Below are 14,667 nucleotides of genomic sequence, written 5' to 3'. Positions count from 1 at the left end.
ACAATACCAAGATTAATGGTAGAAACCTCCATATTTTTTTATTATATTGACATTTATTGAACTCCTGTTCAAGATGTCCACGTTATGGTAAATGGCAGTTTGGGGCCAATGTTTAGATGTATTTCTTGAAGTCTTGAAATCCCACCTAGTGGCTAGGTAAGGCCAAGCCATCACAAAGCTACATTGCAAATATGTAACCTTCTAAGCAAACTACGAAATTTCATTATGTGTTTTAATTACTTAAAACACAGAAAAAAAATCCAAAATCTTAAATTGTTTTTTAAAAATTAATTTAATAACTTCATTTGCAAGCAACCCAGACTACAGATGTGTAATTCACATGCATTTTTTCTATCTTTCTCTCATTTTACTTTAACTGGAGCTTTTTGATTCTAGTCCCTGTTTTATAAAAAATATTCCTAATAAACACTTGCACTGTTACAGGTGTTTTATTAGGGCAGCAAAAAGCATCAATTTTTAAAAAGAGTAGAAGGTGCATAGAAGTGGACGCATTTTTAACAGGTATTTAGGCTGGTCTTCAAAGACATGCAAATATACTTTTTCTCCATATTCTGCTCTGCATTTGGGTTTTGCTTGCTATCTTTTTATTGGCAAAGGTGTTCTAAATTTCCTATGCAAATTTACCCCAACTAATTGTAATTATTATAAAACTAAACCTGTTCATTTTTAAACATTAAATTTACAGTGACCTTGTTAATACAGCGAAAGGTTGAGAAATATGAACACAAATAATATTTCTTTGAAATGCTTATAAATGTCCTTGTTCGTAAATTGATGCTATCAATTTCAAAAGCTATACTCAAGAATGACACTTCATTTATTTTTACCCTCCTTTCAAAGACAACTTTTACACACCATATATGTAGCATTAACCAAATATCAATATGGGCCACCACCTAACAAGGTGTTTCACACAGTCCAAGACCATCCTTACCCTGAAGGGCTTACAAGATAAATGAGAAGGTCAGGGAAAGTATGAAAGAGCAGAGTCTGGTGCAGAAGCACAGAAAACAGCTTCATAAACATGATTTTCAGTTTTGTTTCCATGTTTCAGTTCAGTTTCATTGGGAGAGAATTAGAGAAATGGAAGGAAAAGAGGACAGAGAGAAGACATACAAAAAGGTTTCAAAGACACATTCTAGCTATAAAAATATATACCCTGTATAATCTTTCTGATTTTTAATACTGTATTTAGATGAGCTGGTTGCAGAAACTCCAGGCCATGCTGGCATGGGCTAAACGTGCTCTCTTTACTTCATTTAATTTTCAAAAGTTTAAGTACACAAAGTTTGCCTCAGTTATCAATTGCTGTATAAACTTTAAGTTCAAGAAAAGGCCAAACGACTTCCTGCATGTGTTTATTTCCTGCACTGCCGTTTAGGAAGCCTGAAAAGAGCAGTTTCCGCTCACCAGCTCTCAATATCTCCACAGATTTGCCTCCTGCCCCCACCCCTAAGAGAAGGATTCCTGCGGTGTGATTTCTAAAGATTTAACTTATGACTAGCTGAACACAAAGCGTATGAATGAACACTAAAACCCACACTAAACTCTCATTAGTCTCTGTGTGTGACAAGTGGTTACTTTGTTCTTACAAAAGGCTTTAGGAAAAAAAATCTGCCCCTACAGTTAAAGGGGCTTATTTGAAATAAATCTTTTTATATGAATTTAAATCATGACAAATCAAAGGAAAGAGGCTACAGCTACAGCTAGGAAAAAAAAAAAAAAGAAAAAAACACAACAGAGGAGTATTAATTTTTTCCCTTTCTTTTTTTTTCCCTTCCCCTTTTCCCCTCTTTCCCTAAGGAGCAGAAACTGCATTTTCTTTCCTTTGACGCATCACTTATCTTTCAGATCACTCCTCAAAGACAAATCTCTCTTTCTGGGCCCTGGTAGACTTTATTCTACACGCGAGATGAAGGCCAGGTTTTGTTTCGGCCAGATCAAATAGGTTTTTAGCCATAATGTACTCCTCTGTATAAATTTCTCCCCTTTATAAACATCAGGTATTCAAGTGTGGCTGCTTATTAACTCCTCTTGAGAAGTGCATCCGCCATTGAATATTCTGTGAACATTGCGCTGCTCTATCCCAACAATAGCTTTGCTCCTTCCTATTATTACTGATCAGTTTGTATTGTACAGACCAGTGGAAAATATCTGTGGCTGATAGGATGTAAAGATGCATTGTCACCTGTGATAATTGTAAACTGATTATTTTCACTATGGCTGAGAACTCCACTACAGAGAACTAAGGAGAGACACGTTCTTGGCACTATAGACATGCACAATACCTGTTCCTGTATTACAGAACAGGAGCAAAAATGACCCTGTTTTCTAAACAGCCTGTCATAGTTGCTGAACAGCCTTTTGTCTGTTGACTGAGTTTGTTTCTTGCTTGTGTGCTACACAAAATGCCTTCCCGGATCTGCCACCGTGCTGGAGGCATGGTTCAACCCCAGCACTAATTCCAGGCACAGAGAAGAGCCCCTCTGCCTCCTTTCTATTCCTCCATCTGGGTTCTACCTCATGCAGGGTGCATTAGGAACTGTGAGCCATTCAGACCACCAAGGATGTGCTGGGTGTCCTGCCCGTGCAGGTCACTCAGGGTGCAGAGGCAGGAAGCGAGATGCCACTCCCCCTCAGGGTAGCTGGGAGCCATGAGGGGAAGGGCCCTGAGAGGAGAACCCTCTGCTCTGAACAGCTTTGGTGGGAGGCTACCATGTCTGACCCACTGAAAGCTGCTCTCTTTCTGTTGGATCACGTCCAGAAAAAAAAACAAACCACAAAGCAAACCAAAACAAAAGTCACTACACGAAGATATTCCCAGGATAATTGGCCTTGAAATCTTGAAGGCATCCAGATTGTCAGCCAGAGAAGAGAGATATCTTCACCACCAACCACTAAGCCCTGGGACAGCCTGGTCCCCTTGGGTTATTGGGGAGCTAGGATGTGAGATCAGGGACCCCAAAAGTTTACTTTTTGAATTCAAGGTACTCTCTGATCTACAATACACTGCACATCTCTGCAACCTTCCCAGCAGAGTGCAGAGGCAACTTTACTGTGGGAAAGACACTGGACTGACTGGAAGAGGTGTGAGGGAACAATGGTGTCCCGGGGGCAAGTGCCCAGGTGCTGGCAGTGCAGAGCAGCCTCTGTGAGGTGTGAGGCCAGGGCTGCACCAGTGCCAAACACAACTGGTTCCAGCTGGCTCCCAGTGACCCACCTCAGGACATGGCTGAGCCCTGAAGCAGAGATGGTGGCACCTCTGGGAAAAAGTATTTTAGAAAGGGCAAAATGCTGCCTAGGAGTGAGGAAAAAAGTGAGAAATATGCCTGTGAGCACCCAGGGGAGAGAAGGAGGAGGCTGAGGAGGATCCCCTTGAGCCTCTGGAAAGCCCATCTGGGGCATATGTGGGACAGGATCTATGAGAAATCCCATGCTGGAGGATGTGGAGATGTCGCAAAGGCCCACACCTACATTAGAGCAGAGGATGAGCACGAGGAGCAGGAGAGAACAGCTGCTATTCCCCATACCCCCTGTGCCAGCAGGAGTGAGAAGCAGGCTCAGGCTCAGGAACAGAGTGACACTGAGCATGGGAAAAAGGCAGGGGGGAGAAGGGGAGGGTATTGTCTTAATTTTCCCTTCCTTCTCACTAACCAAACTTATTTTAACTGGCAATAAATTAATTTTCCCACATTGAGTCCGGTTTTGCCTGTGAAGGTAACTGCTAAAAGATCTCCTTGTCTTTATGCTGACCCACAAGCTTTTTCACCCTATTTTCCACCTCTGTTTTGTTGAGGAACAGGAGTGAAAGAGCCTCTGGGTGGGTGTCTGGCAGCCAGCAAAGGCCAATGGACAGGTCTTGTGGCACACAAGCTTTTACTTGGGATTTAGAAGCGTATCTGTTTCCCCTCAACCATTCCAAACAAATTTCATCAAGAAAAGGTATCACCTCTCCCCATAATCCTGTCTTATTTTTATCTCTTAGTATGTCAATGGTAGCTTCCACTTCTGGAACAACCTGGTCAACATTTATCAGAAGACTTCTGCAGAAAGTTATCAGATCACAAAAAAACAAAAAAACCCAATACAACAACAACAAAAAAACCCCCAACAAACAAACAAACCAAAAAGCAAAACCAAAAAAACCCCAAACAAATCCACAAAAACTGTTGCCCTCCTTGCTATGTTTTGCCAGAAACAAAAAATATTAAAAAGCAAGGAGAGAATTTTCTTTTCCTTTAATAAGTCAGTCCAGTACCTTTATACCTTAAAGGTCTGATGCAATCTGAAAGTGAGATCAATAAAATTTAAATGTCTAAGTATATTTTAAAGTATAAGCCTTTTTTTCCTATGCCTTAATTTCTCTGGTTTATAAGTACGGATAATCTTACTTTAAAACTTCAAGACTAATCTTTTCCTCATGTTTGTAAAAGTTTTGAACATTTTTGGACATAAGCATGGGTGAAGTACAAAGTGCTATTAGTATTATTACTATATCTTGAGCTTACCTGCTTTCAGTTCTTAGTACTTGTAACAGCTGATGTGTGAAGTCTAACAGTGGAAAAAATAGAACATAGTATTTATGGAACAATTTTTATCATTCGAGTTCTGTGCAAATTTTAAATGGTGGCAATATTTTTGACTGGTGCAACATTTCCAACTTTTAAAGATGTTTATAATAGGTGTAAGAACTAGCAGCCACTCCTTTCTTTTTATTTGTATGCGAATAAAGCACACCCTTTGTCTAGGATGTTAGACAACATTCATAGTTCTGACATAGCCTTAGTCTTCACGTCATCACACCTGTGCCCTCCACTCTTTTGCATTACAGTGTCACCATGCAGTGAACTAACAGGAAAAATACATGTTAATTTCTGAAGTTCTACTTCACATCAAACGCAAGATTTACTACCTCTATTAGACACCTTTCTGTCAACTATTCCAAGATGCTATGATTATTATTGGCTTTGGCACTCCAAAAGAAGAGAGAGCCTCAAATATAATCCTCTACATTACCTCTTGACTAACATTGACTTAAAAAAAAAAAGGCAAGTGAGATTAAAGAGGTGTAAATAACATCTGAATTCAGCCTCCCACTACCTCATCTTTTAAAAGCAACTTCACAGAGCTATGATGTCATTTTCTTAGCCCACACAATTTGAGTTGTTTCCAGTCCCCTGGATTTTGATTATAGAATGATTCTGTCTTCAGCTGCAACTTCTGTGTTTTTTTCCTGAAAGGAATTGTGATTGAATGGGTGTCCACCCTCTTCCCGCTATCTCTTCAAGGGATTTGACATCCCTTATTTTGGATGCTAAAATGATTACAGAAGATGGGAAAATCCAAAGAGAGAAACTGCCATTCTGGAGATACTGCTTGCAGGAACTCTATATGCCTGTATTTGGATCAGATTATGATGCAAAGCATAGTCCTATGTTCTTAAAAGTTTGGATGCTTTACAAATTACTACCGTTCCCATAGAAATCGAAGGTTTCCTATAACCTGTAAAAGTAAGAAATGAAAACAGCTGGCCTGGAACAGTATTGCATGAGCTAAAATGCTGCATTTGTTTTCACGCTCAGAGAATATACGAAACTGGCAAACAAAATCTGAAGTTAGTTCATCACAAAATCCACCTGAGAGACCTTAAAGATTGTGTTATTTAGGAATTGAAGAGTGAGGGCGTTTTTTTCTTTTGGGGTTGTTATGAAAACTAAACATGGAAGATATTGCAGATTTTTAATTTTTTTTTAACAGCAGGAAAGAGGAATTTTGTGCTGCTACTTTCCCCAACATAATCATTCACTATAGCATGCAAATCTTTTACAGTCTAAAACCAGATTGTATCTGTTTTAGTAAGAACTGAGCTTCTAGTATTTGGCCACTGCCGATTTCAAGTTTATCAAGTTTGTGTCATAACCTTCACAAAAAAACTTCAGAGACATGACCAAATTTAAGAGAAACATTGTTTTTCCAGACATGGGATTGAAACTCAATATGCTTTACCTGGAAGAACAGGATCAGCTGAAAGAAATAGCATTCCACTGAAACCACAGAGAAATTATGAGGTTGTATTTCATATCTCAGCATACATATAACGTTATAGCTTATCCAGTGGATCCAAGAGCACTGAGAGCTAGCCCACGTCAAGCCAAAACTCAGGGTGTGCAGCCCATCTGCCTCCTCTCAGTAGGTGAGAGAGGAATTCTCTCCATCGGATAGCCTTGCTTGGCACACAGGCTCCCTGCCAATGAGGTGAAGAGAACCCAGGCCTGCATATCTGGAATACTTAGAGCTGGGGCCTAGTAGAAATACTAAGTTGAGAGACTTAGGATAGGACTCAAATAACTCTTAAGGAACGCATTTTAGAAAAAGAGTTTGCCATTCATTGTTATTTTTCCCCAGAGTTATGCCTTGAAAACAAAATATATATGGGTTTCACACTTTTCTGGTTAGAATTGCTGTCATTTCCAGTGACTCAACACTGTAATTCATGTTGTACTTTTAACTGTTACTTGAATCCTAAGAGCATTTTTTTCCTAGGCAAAGTATGAAACATTGCTCTTGTAGTCACAAAAGAGGGAGCAGGGGTGCTGAAAAAAATGAAAGCCTTCACAGTTTGAGGAACACGCCACGAAGAGCCTGGTTTTCTGCCATCTTACAGTCCACATCAGCATCAAGGAGCAAAGAATAAGTAACAAAAGATAGGCCAGTGGTAATCCAGATAAAAGACTTAAAGACTCTTGGCAACCTGTGTGGGACACCTCTGTAATCCAAAATAGCTGTTACCTGATGGCTCTCTAGGCAAGAGATCGCTGAGTTTCAGTCATCTGCTCACACACACTTCCCTGAAAACAGTACCAACACCAGTATCTCAGCAGGCAAACTCAGTTGAAAGGCCAAGTAAAAGGCTCAAGAAATGCTCCTGTACTTCAAACTGATTTCTCCAGAATAAGAAAGGGAATTTTGCATGAGTAAGAGACGCTCGTATTGGTTTTGTTACTCATGTTGTACCTAGCAACAGAGCATGGGGATACTCATGCTTCTGGACTGCTCATTTGTATGTCTTCCTTTCACAGAGAGTGAAAAAAGACTTTTCAAAGGATATTTTTTTATTTGTTTATATTTGTTACATTCTTTTTGAAAAGTAAACTGGCATTAAAATGTATGTTGTTAGATGGGATTCTTTTTGGTCTTGTTTAAACCTTTAATTTTGGGTCTGAACACAGTGACTATCTTGACCCCAAGCAAGGCCATGTCAAAGTTTCTTGTACTCAGAATATTACTTAGTCCATCTATTGTGATAAATTTAAGTCAGAACGACCTCAGAAGGACATTGAATATGACCTTGTAATGGTAGGTCATTAAGTAATTTTTTTCTGAAAATAAAACACACTGGCATCTGTTAAATTTACTCCAACCTTTTTTACAACACCATGGTTACAATTTAAAGTAGTAAAGCATTATGTTAACCCAAGAAGAACATGATCTGAGTGTTCCCAGTAAATTCTGATAAGATAGCACTGGTTAAGACCCCACCACAGATGACCTGCATACTTCTTATTTCTAGAGAAGTCACCCAAATAAAATAAATCACTCAATGCAATACTTCTTTGCACATACTGCTCATCTGTACAGAGTGACTGGAGAAAAGGATGCTCTCCCATGAGTCACAGAGTCAAAGAACTTGAAGGGGAGAATTTGTTCTAGATAAGAAAGTCTAATGGTGAACACTATTCTTAAGGAAAGTTGTTGATTACATACAAAGCATATCACATTAGGTATCGGATCTTAGCAGATCTCTAGAGTAGTACTTTTACGAGGTCTAAGAATCCCTCTCTCACATATGACAGTTGCCAGTCTTGAGGGACTTTTCTGCAAAGTACACAGCAGTATTTGGGACTTGCAGCATTTCCTTGTTAAGACAGAGGACACAAAGGGATAATGCAAAAATTGAAAAGAAAAAATTATCATTATAAGTGCATTTCCCAGAATCCCTGTTTGCAGGTACAGAGGGCTCTTGTATTAATTTTGTGGTAATTATTTTCAATGCAGACCTATGTACCACTGACTGAAACACAAGTTCAGGAGCTTTACTGATTAATGACTGATTTTAGCATTTACCTGTGTGCTAAAGTAGAACTTTTCACAGACAGCTAACACTTTTTGTGAAACCCATTATTTCTTTACAGTTTGGGGAGAAAAATAATTATTTCATTAACAATTGAATTCTATCCCCTTTTACAGTACCCAAAGGCATGTTTCACTATGTTCTGCGGTATCTTTTTTTTCTGATGTATCTGTTTACTACATGTATATTGAATTACTCCCTGAACAATAAATCAACCAATGTCTTGGATACAAAATGATTTTCTTCACACTAGATCTGCAATATGCAACTTTTTTTAGACAATCCCAAGAGTAACAGCTGGCTGACGATTTAAGCAAGCCTGCAATATTAACCAGTGAGTGCAACCCAGACTCAGCTACCAGGGAAGAGGGATGCTTATGAACAACTGAAATATGTCTGTGGCACAGCATCACTGCTACAGTTCTAGCAAATGATAAAAAGTCAAATTTCTTTCCTCAGCTGCAGTAGAGAAAGTGTTGATTCCAGCATCACATGCATATTACCAGCCTTCATGTCCACAAAATGCTTACTTTACTGAATCCAGTGCAGTTATGAAATGCATTTGGCCACTGGGAAGAATTCTATAAATCCTACAAAACTAACCAATGTACCACTCTCCAGCTAACTCCTGTGGATGGGCTTGCATGCTTTTGTAAATATCACTGTGGGATTAGGACATCTATCAAAGCTATGATTTCTTTCCCGCGATGTTATATCTATTGTATACCAGGAGTTCTGCAGGTGCATGATTTATCCATCCTGTCATTAGCTACAATACCCTGCAAACAGTTTTTATTTTCTGCTGGAGAAACAAATACTCCTCCCATAAATTGTTTTACTGCTGACTGGGGAACAGGCTCCTGCTCCCTTGACAATAAAACAGCTTGCTTTCTCTGACCATGGAGTTATAATTTCCAGCACAAAAGTCTGAAGCTCAACATCACTTCTTATGGAATTAAATAATGTAGGGAAAATTATAGCTCAATTTTCAGTATCAGACCTGAACTCTTATTATCTCTTAAGTGCCAACACTTTTGATCACTTCAGGGATGTTACAGACAATATAGCCCCTAAAGATCCAACCAAGAAAACATAGAAGGATGAAGCAAGTGTCAGATAAATTGAACAGACAAAAAATTTTTTAAAATTAAAATAAAAACCCAATATGAATTTTTTTTACTGGAATCAGGAGTTGTCAAATCTTTCAGTTGGGCTGAAAATGTTCAATGAACATTTCAAAAAACAAGGAAGCAAACTGAGCAAACTGGATAGCCAGAAAATTCAAAAATAAAAAGCAATTTCTTACTCAGTGAAATCATACTCAGGCCTTTCACTCAAATTAATTATTCATAGAACCACATATCTTGTATATGACACATTTGAATGTGAAAAGGCTAATATCTTCTGGCTTTTCCAGTACTCAACTGATCCATTAGAAATGTAATAGTCAGTCGAACAATTCCATGACTTCAGTAGGACATATGAAAAATAAAAGAGAAAGCAGAATGAACTACAAAGAGAAGAAGAAAATAAGAAATAAGATCTTTTCAAGACCAGCTCTCAGGGTACTCAAAATCAATTTCAACTGCCTCAGATATCTGTCAAGTATCAAATACAGAACAGAGGAAAAAGCACACAGAGCTACAGAGTTGTCTAGAAAAGCTGCTTTTTCTTCCCTTAAGCTTTGGGCACTCATGTTGGAGAAGAGAGAGAGAGATGATAAACTTATTAGAAAGGATGAGCAAATTATAACTGGGAAGTTGACTATAAGCTATTTGAATTCAGTGCAGCAAGAACTGGTTTTCTAGGATATATCAATACAAGGTTACAGATTTCATTAAAACATAACTAAATCTCAACGAAAAATGACATTAGAATTCCCAACAGAAATACCTAAGAAATAGTATGCTAAGGCACCAGAGCTTATGAGATTTTGCTGTGATTTGCTTTTATTCCCCCAGAAAAAAAAAAGAAGGCAATGAAAGGCTATTAAAATCCAAATAATTCTGTAGATTATTGATAATCCTATAGTCTAAACTAGTGTGAAGGAGACACAGGCATCAACAAACAAAAATACTAGTCAGTTAATGAAACAGTGAATATCTTAACTGAAGAAATCAAGCAGCATGAGGTACACATGCTGAAGGTCTGACCATGCAAAGCTTCTCTGGCTTTGGTCAGCACAGCATTTAAAATAATGGGACTACTCATGACCTTAAAGTAAACCATGAGTATAAGCAAACAGCTTTGTAGAAACTACTTCTTGAGTTAAGCACAGCTCTCTTGTGTGTCATTGTCTACTGCACATAAAGCACTATTGTGTGGCCAGGTAAAAAAGAAAAAAATGCCTTTAGATAATACCCCAAAAATGTTTCTAAATATATAAAAAAACACTTTTATTTTCAAGCATCAATGTGAATGAAAACAAGCAACCTTCTCCTAATAGTACCTTTCCTTCAAGATATAAATCACTCCTTTTATTCTTACCAGCTAAAGATCATGAGTTTATGGGCTGACTTGCCTTTTGGCTGAGCCACAAGCGTTTCAGATTGGCATTTTGTACTCTGTGAACTGGTAAACAAACCAAAATAACAACAACAAAATGCAAAAATTTAGATTTTAGTACGGTTTTACTAAATTTTACTAAATTTACTAGGTTTTACTGAAGCAATGAAAACTCACACAGGTCTGAAAGTAGCTTCAGTTTTCATGAAAACTGCTGATAAAAAAATAACCTGAACACACTACACATGGATGGGCTCAAGGTGGAAAGCAAGGATCTTTTGAATCCTGTTGGAGGATGCTCAAATAAGAGAAGTCATTGACCCCTGAGAGAGGTAATCCAGCTGAAGCTCCTCAGAGCCTGGCGTGTGGAGCTTTACTTCTTCACTTAGGAAACACTGACAACGAGGAGAGTAACTCAGCACAGCCCAGCCTAAGGTATTTTTTTGCCCCAGTGCACAATGGGATGAAGAAGATTCATATCCTTCCTACCGAACTTCAACATCATAAACTTGACAGGCAAATAGGTGGAAGGAAATCTCTGCTTTTGTGTTTCTCCCTGCTGTAACCAAAAGTTCCTTTCATATCCCCAAATGTTTGTTGAAATGTTAGAATCCAGATTTTAAAATATAAGTACAGCAGTCATGTCCAGACTGCAACAGACATGAGGAACAGAGACTGAGAACAAGAGAGAAGATGACCAGAAACCACAGCTTAAGGCTCTGAGGATAAACAGATACTACTCTGTCTCACCTGTGTTTTCCGATTTGTGTTTTTGACCCTACATCTCAAAAAACTAAACATAAGAATGAATACAGATGGAGATTTCTGTCACATTGTTCCCAGTTAGTTTAAAATCTCTGCTTCTCAAGTCAAATCCTTTCTAGAGTTGATGACTTTGTTAAGGATGTTTCTGTGTCAGCAGATAGTGTCTGCAGGTCTGTGCTTAGAATATACATATCAGGAAAATTTCCCATATAGCATATTCAGTCATACATTGTATTTCCTGATATGCATGGGTGTCATAACCTTATGGCAGAAACAGGAAAAAACAGTAATATTAACAAGATTTGTTTAACAGAAGTTCAGAGCATTAGTTGTCCTATTCTACCCAAACAGTTCAGAATGACTAGTGGGAATATTTTGAAGATTGCCAAGAGATATTTTTAGAGATACATTATTTTTTCATTTTAAAATACATTTTAAAAACTCCAATCACCTAAAAGTATCTTCATAATTATTAAGCACAACTTTTACTGTCTTGTGAACTGTTACAGAGATACTAAGAGAGAGAGTTAACGGATATGGATGCAAAAGAATCTCACCCCCTATACTTGGAAAAAAAGGATGGTTTTTCACCCAAAGAAGAAAACTATTATTTGGAAGATCAAAAACTACCATTACCTCTGTACTAGTCTTCTTATGTGACTGAAACGTTTCACAACTCTTTCTTGGTCTCTATAACAGAGATTTTACTGCTTCCTTTTTCTCACCCTTTGGGAGAATGTGTGATTCTTTCGTCCATTTAAATGTAACAGCAATATCCCAAATCCCCAAATCAATCACCGATCACCCAATCATCAGAATCAAGTTTCTGGTCAATTTTCAGGTATATAAACAGTATGAAAGTTTATACAATTGGTAATAAACACAACAAAAGACACAGAGAGGCTTCTAGTAATTCATATACATATATGTAAGTATAATTAAGTGGAATAAAGATCAATACAGGCAGAACAACATAGAGGATATTTCCAATTTTGTTTAAATCTAACAGCAGAGTAATTTTCGAGGAAGCTAAAATCAGAATCATGAATTAGGTGGATTTAAGAAAGCTAAAGTCATACAAAAGCAGAGATGGGGAAAGTCGATTTGAGGAGCAGAATCATAATAATAGGGCTCTGTTTCATCTCATTTATCTATGTGTATTTACATTTATACAGCTATATCTATATTACATGAGGGGGAAATGTTATGAAGCTCTTCTTTAATTCACAGAGATAAAAAACACCCTGTTACAACTTATTGAACATTCTTTTCAAATTATATACTTTAAAAGAAATATCTGGAAATGTTTCTTTAGGAGGAAAATGTAATTTTCTTTTTTTTTAACTGTCTGCTGCTGAGATTTTATGTAACATGAAAGAAGAAAGGCACAAGAAAAAAAGATAATGGGCTAGATCTTAAAGACTGAAGAAAAAATTTACTGCTTATTCTAAAATTCAAATATATCTATGTCCCTAACTGCTCTGATTTTAGAAATATCTGATGTAGACTGTCATTATAGCCAAATGTTTGCAGATACTGCTGCACAATGGAATAGTCAGACATAAACTGTCGAAATATTTGATGGTGTTATCAACCTGTTAACAAAATAAAAAATATGAAATGGACACTGAATAGATCCGAGTGACACCATGATTTGAGATTACCAAACTTTTTTTCAGCGCTCTTTTACTTTGGCCATGATATAGAAAAACACATATTTTCTACTTAGACCTCCCTAATAAGAATTGTCAATTTAGATAGATCAAACTCATAGAACATACATTGGGGGTTTTTTGCCACTGCCTAAAATTCTGATTTGAGGCAGAAACATAGTCTTTCATAATGAACTCTCTATAGAAAATATTAACTAACAAAAAACAATTTCATCAATATATGCAAAATTATGTTTTATTTAAAAATTTATTTTTAAGAAGCAGAAAATTTTACTCTAAACCCCAAATATTTTCTTATATACTCAAATTGAAAAAAATATAGAGGAATATAGTTGCTATGAGAAGAATAGAATTCAGTTATGGTAAGACAAATTTTAAGAACTTATTTCATGGATCACATCTAGCTGATCGAACAATAGCAAACTTACTAGATGAAGCAGTATGTAAAGTGTTAATTTGTTTCTTTAACATCGGAATCATACAGTTTAACAAGATTCTGCTAAATATTCCTCTGCAAAAAATTTGATAACTACGGGAAATGCCATTCAGGTTTTGGATGTCAATTTTTTTCTAGATGCTAAGGTCCCAGTGCACCAAGAATCTTAAGCATATGCATAGCTGTAAGTACAGGAGGAAGCTTACTGAAGCCCAGAGGATTTCTTATAGTAGTAGAATCATACAAAATATTTTCATTTGAAAGACTTAAACATCTAACAGAATTGATCCTGTGCGGAAGATAAAAACTTTATTTCTTTGCAAGAACAAAAAGATGCAGATATAGATAAGAAAGGGGGGGTTTTGTTGTTTATTTTAAAAGCATATAAATCTTGATGCAGGCTATACAAGATGGCTAGGAAGATTAATGCTCTCTGGGCAGCATATTTTACTCTTATTATTCACAGGACACCTTGCACCTTGTTCTGAAGCATTTAGCAATGGTTCATGGAACAAGAGATGTTTAATGGTCTTATATTACCTTCCTGCATTGATCACTATGATACAACAATCAAAACCAGAGGGTGCATGTGGCCGTATTTGATCTTTACAAGAGAATTCCACTACGCTAATTTCTAAAACATAGTGTCAGATTATTCACTTCTCTCTCTTGTGTATTTCCTTACTTAAAAATAAATATATCAGTCAATACATATACCAATATATCATGCAAAATTTCTGAACTTAAATGAAGTCAACAGTGTTTGTAAGTGCTTAGTAGAACGCTACCTCTGTGCATACCAGGGTTGCAAATTGTGAGGAGACTTATTGACCTTTTTCATTTAATAAACTAATTTCTGGAAAAAACACACACATTCATTATGTCTCTCACTTCCTGGAGGAAATATTGGTGCATCTGAGGTCTGGAAACAGAAGATTCAATAACAGGAACAAACAGTTTGAGTATTTCACTGTCCTGCTTTCTCCGTCAGTATTCTACACAAGCATTCGTCTTACTGTTACTTACTTTCTATTAGAACTAAACTGTTCAAAAGATGTCATCCACTGTACTTTTAAAAAAATCCACACTTTTGCAAAAAACCGATGACAGAACAGAAAAGAATTGTTTGTGTATTC

At 37.1% G+C, this 14,667-nt stretch overlaps 1 protein-coding gene across 3 annotated transcripts in view; it reads right to left on the bottom strand.

Annotated features, from left to right (window-relative positions):
• Window positions 1–14,667, bottom strand: part of RBMS3 (RNA binding motif single stranded interacting protein 3) — a 711,089-nt gene that overhangs the window by 491,466 nt on the left and 204,956 nt on the right. The gene's annotated exons all lie outside the window — the stretch shown is intronic.

This window comes from Lepidothrix coronata, unplaced genomic scaffold, assembly GCF_001604755.1.
Source record: "Lepidothrix coronata isolate B3197 unplaced genomic scaffold, Lepidothrix_coronata-1.0 Scaffold64, whole genome shotgun sequence".
Taxonomy (NCBI): Eukaryota; Metazoa; Chordata; class Aves; order Passeriformes; family Pipridae; genus Lepidothrix; species Lepidothrix coronata.
The sequence above is the reverse complement of the archived record's forward strand: the minus strand, read 5'-3'. Positions and strand labels throughout refer to the sequence as shown.